This window comes from Bidens hawaiensis, unplaced genomic scaffold, assembly GCF_021521415.1.
Source record: "Bidens hawaiensis isolate Kalapana, Puna unplaced genomic scaffold, B.hawaiensis_p1.1 tig00044083_1, whole genome shotgun sequence".
Taxonomy (NCBI): domain Eukaryota; kingdom Viridiplantae; phylum Streptophyta; class Magnoliopsida; order Asterales; family Asteraceae; genus Bidens; species Bidens hawaiensis.
In genome coordinates, this window is record NW_027497813.1 from 58,701 (window position 1) to 64,025 (window position 5,325).

Sequence of the window (5,325 nt, forward strand, 5' to 3'; positions counted from 1 at the left end):
AAATACTTATATAAAATATATAGGTGACCAAGACAAGAGATTCTAAACGAGTTGTTCAATTATGCAAAGGTTACCATCTAAGATCAAGAATCCACTCCATTTTAGCATTGATAATTAATATGTAGACATGTGATAAACTTGTCGTAGCAATATATGATAGATAGTTCCTTAAACCTTAAGTGAGCATCTTTGGCACTAAGGAGATGATATGCGCATTTTAAAGTCCACCCTTTTCTAATGTCATATCATCTCAATGATGTCAATTTAAGTTGGCAAGTAGTTTCGTAAAATATAAAGATTAGGATTGACTTCAATTTCTCGAATAACAATTCTAACAACTTCGGGTGGTTGTAGTTCATCACACAACCACCCCTTGGTTAATTTATGTAGGTTATAATTACACATTCCGTTAACATATGGTTTCTTTAACTAATTTGATATCCTAAGCAAAGCCATTTTCGGATTACCAAGGTTTAGAAAAATACACATAACTTATATCTCATCATTTCTAAGTACAATATAAGGATCCATGTTTCGATAATGTATCAAAGTATTTCTATCTTTCAAGAACATGAATCGATCATGAACGATTGCCAATGAGATTGACAACCACCAACTTTGAATTAGTGATTTAAGATGGTGAAACATTTCTCATAAAAAGATAATTGTAATATAACCATGTACTTTACTAGACTACATCACATGTCTTGATTAATTATCAAGTAAAACAAAGCTTCTTCATAGATTTTATATGGTAAAAGGAGTTTAGCTCATAATGAGCTGATGATAAACATTAAGATGATTGATAATAACAAATACATGATTAAACTTGGAACAATCTAACCAAATGTAGATGAATCTTTCTTCTTAATGATGGTAATGATGGTTGATGATGATGATTAGTGGTGATGACCTCAAAACCTTCAAACTCTTCACTAGATCTTCAAAGTCTTAAGAGAACTTTTGTTTTTATGAGCTTCCGTTTATGCAAAACGTCACGTTCTCACAATGTTCACTCACACTCGGTTTTATATCTGATCATACCTGTGATGTATGTATGTGAACACTCTTAGCCAAAATGCAACCTGTGATAAATAAGCTTGTAACAAGTTCAAATCTCCACCTTTTGAAGGGTTGCATAGATCAGAAGGTAAAAAGGGGTTTCGGTTTAATGTGAGTAGGAATTGGTATTTTGTGGCGGTTCAAGGGTTAATGGTAAATACAACTTCCACTGATTGTCGGGAGTTTTGAGATGTCTTCAATGGTTAGCTCCTTTTATCCGAGAGTTTTTTTTATATATACCTAATGACTCTTTTAAGGTCAGATCGTCAAGACTAGTTTTATCAAGGATGTGGATCAATTCTTCCTCAATCCTGTTCTGAATATAATTTCCAACTCTAATGGATCGTTCGGCTTTAAGCCTAATAGCCCCCACCCTCATTAGTTCGGTATATTCATGCTGAGATTGAGTTTGACTTTTTCTACATCTTCCTTCGTGGGACCAGTTTCCGTAACCTAAACATCGTTCATATTTTTTTGCTCTTCTCTTCATTGTGTTTTTGGAAATTCCACAGAATGATGGCCTTTGTTCGTTTTGGCGCCACTTTTTCCTCACCTCATTGCTAAAGAGAAATATTCTCACAGTAACGGAGGAATTGGGTATTAACGCCATATTTTGCATAAATTTATTCTCAATATTACAAAACTTCTTCTTACTTTTTCACTTTTATGTAATGATTGGTTGTTTGCAAAAAATTTTCTTGGTTTTCTCTTTAGGTTTTTAAGTAATCTTTGTTTGCTGCAAAAATATTTGTTTTAGAGAATTTTATAATTAGTTGGACAAACAATTGGTCAAGTAATTCCCCTCCCCACACTTGAATTTCACATTGTCCTCAATGTGACAAGATTCATGAAAATATAAAAATTCTAATTGAGTATCTTGGGTAAAAATGGAGAGTTACTTCCCTACGGGTTAACGAAATTTCGACAGAGCGTCCCCTGTTTTTCGTCCGTTTTCCTGTTTTTGTACCTGTATAATATAAAACTGCAAACATCCACAAACAACCAAGCATAAACTGCTGAAAATTGGGTATGGAATCATCCATCCCTTGCCCTATCGGGCTAAATTAGTACCTAGCATAATGTCTTTGGCACCCACGGCCATAAAAATATCCAAACCAACATAAAAACAAACAAACAAGTACGACGGAAAGTAAATTGTTTAAAACACACATAATAAGTTCATAAAATGCTACCAACCCATGCCCGTGCCCCACCTACCAGTGCCGCCAGTCATCAGTTACCCGTGGATGGCTTACGAATCCTTGTTCCTGCGTACTCAGCTTTTATTTTGTCTTTTCGTTCGTCCTCCATCATCATTTCTAACTAGCTTTCCGGGTCTCAAATGTGGCCGCGGCTGTTGACGAACCTCCAAATTTCTGGTCTTGCACTAAAGATTTGAGCTATCTGCAATTTGTAACAGAGTTTGAGGTTAAGAGCAACAGGTTTTCGGGCTTTTTGTTCTTTCCATGTTTACGTCATAAGCTTCGTAAAGCTTGTAGATCCATGCACCGCCGAAGAGTGGGGTACTTAGACATTCAACGGTTGCATTGGTCCTGAAAAGTTGACAAAAGAGATAAGTAATGTTGCAGTCAACTTTATTCCTTATACAGTAAAGTGCCCACAGATCCCGTAAATTCACCACTCCTTTATTTTTGCTACGTGCTGTTATCGTCTTGCTTAGCAGCTGTTGAATATATTTCATCAGCGGATCTCGTAAGGCTGTGGTTCTCGAAACATTGACGTGGTTTGTTTCATCCTCGAAACCTAACAATTCCCATGCTCGTGCTTGTGTATCCCCAATCTCAATATCGTCTCCCTTTTCAAATGCAATCTTTGCGTAGGCCCAGATCTCTCGTTCTGTTTCTTCTTTCGTGTAAATTCCCATATCAATCCCAAGTTGGGTAAGAGACGTTGTGCGCCACACACCTCCACATCGGAACTCAATTGCATCTTCGTCCCACATATCCAAATTCTTCTTCTTTATATTAAAGGATGCCAAGAATTCCCTTGTTAGTTCTGTTACCGCCTCCCCTGTTTGCTCAACGACCTTCTTCCACGGCTTGGTCACAAATGTGTTGTATCTGTTCCATTGATTAACCTGGTGTAGGGTGTCTTGGCAAGCATAGAAATTTGGTTCAGGAATTCTTTTGTTTAAGTGGCGTAGCCTTGCATTGGCTTGTCTATCTCTTGCATCATGTCCGGTGAAGACTAAAAATGCATGAACGTCTTCCCCATACTTGGCCATCTGCAATTTAAACTTAAATTAGTCAAAAGTTGTGAAAAATTTCAATCTTGCTGAAACAGAGAGCAAAGCACGGCCCCGTGCTGCTGCTTCTGGTTCAGTTCCTTTGATGTTTGACTTTTGGTTGACCACGACTCGTGTTGTTTTTGACACGGCTCGTGTTTTTAATATCGATTTCTAACTTACTCAGACTCGAACCCTCGTTTCTAACCGATTATATCAATTGGGTTTAATGGTGTGTCGGGTGTTTATGCTAATACCCAAAACCCGAATTGTTTCTTTCAATTAAACCCTAACCATCAAACATTCAACAATCTATTCATCATATACAAGCAAATTAACCCATACCCTTTTCGGGTTTTGACCTGATTTGGTCGATTTGAGCGATTTTAGGGTTAAACTAAACCTAAAATGACGAACTTGGACAATGTAATTGTTAAACTAACATACCTTAGGCTTAGAATCGAAGATTTGATGAAGAAATTTGTAAAATATTTGAAGGTCGACGATTTTCGGTTCAGAATGCAGTGAAATTAGGGTTGGATGTTGGAGGAAGTTATTTTATTAAGTTAAAACTCGTAACTGCTCTGTGACCAAAAACACGGCCCCGTGCAAATGGAAGCACGGTACCGTGCTGCTTAGTGCAGACAGTACTGTTTTGTTTATTTATCGAGCTAGTTTGTTTTTAACTGGGTTTTTATTTTCTGGTTATTTTAACATGGTAATTAAACATCCTAGATTTCATTAAAAACATAAAACTAAAGACATAATTAAAGATAAATGAAATGAAAAGTACAACAACAATTCTCGGGTCCTAACACATAGTACTAGCGGGAACAACTTCAACACAAAACAAAGTTAGAACTTCAACGGCCACCACTCCCGAACAAGTCCTGGATGTGTGGTGGTGCTCGTTTGGCTTCCAAAAGTTCGTCAAGCTTTTTGTTGAGCGTAACGATTTCTCGGTTGAGAAAGTTAAGTTTGGAAGTCACATCTTTGTGGTGGCCATCCACAACATGGAAGTTCACATCTTTGTGGTGGCCATCACATCTTTGTTTGCATGTTGCTCTCAACTTGATCTCTTACGATGCATTGGAGTCTCATGACTTCCTCCTCAAGGAATGAAGATTCATGTTGTTTCCCCTTCTTCACTGGCCTCCATTCAACCCGTTTTCCTTCCATTTAGATAGTTTGTGTTTGGTGTGAATGGAATAGTGAATTTATGCATGCATTATATAGAGACTGGAAAGTTGAACACGACACCGTGCTTTCAAACGCACTGCCCGTGCTGCTAGAGGAATAAATGTTTCTGATTCAGAGAATTGTACGGAGTCAGCGCGTATCATGCTGAAGATTCTGGGGTGACCACGACCTCGTGCTTAGGAAAGCGCGGCCCGTGATTTTTGTTACAGTGAATTTCATTTTGATTTTTCAACACGATTCAAGATCTGGAATTTTTAGAATGACATTTATTGTGATAATTTGGAGGTTTGGTCATCTAAAAATTACTTTTCATTAATTAAAGATCCTAGAACAATTATGGGATAAACCCGGGTTTCCTAAGAAAGAAAATAATCGGGTTAAGCCCGAAGTCCTAACACATTGTGCTTAATGCACTTGTTTTCACATGAAAACAGAGAGTTAAGTTTCCTAGAGTTCCCCGAAAGGCTCTCCTCCTCCGAATGGTCCTGGTGGTGGAAAATAAGTGAAACCGATAACTTGAAACTGGAGTTGCTCGTTGATGTCTCGGAGTTCCATTTTCATGTTTTCCACCGATTCGGTGAGTTGCACGAGTCGCATATCCGCAAGGAGATTCATTTCGGTGAGTTCTTTCACGAGTTCTTGAAGTTTCAAGAGAAGCTTGGTTTTGGAAACATGGCGGGCATCATTTCTCGGATGTCGGGAAATGGGAAGTGCTTCATTCATCTTAGTTGGCATGCCGAATTTTCAGAGGTTTTTGGTTTTGGTTTTGGTTTGTTCAAGGAATGCAATGACACAAGGTGGCTTTTATAACTAAACAG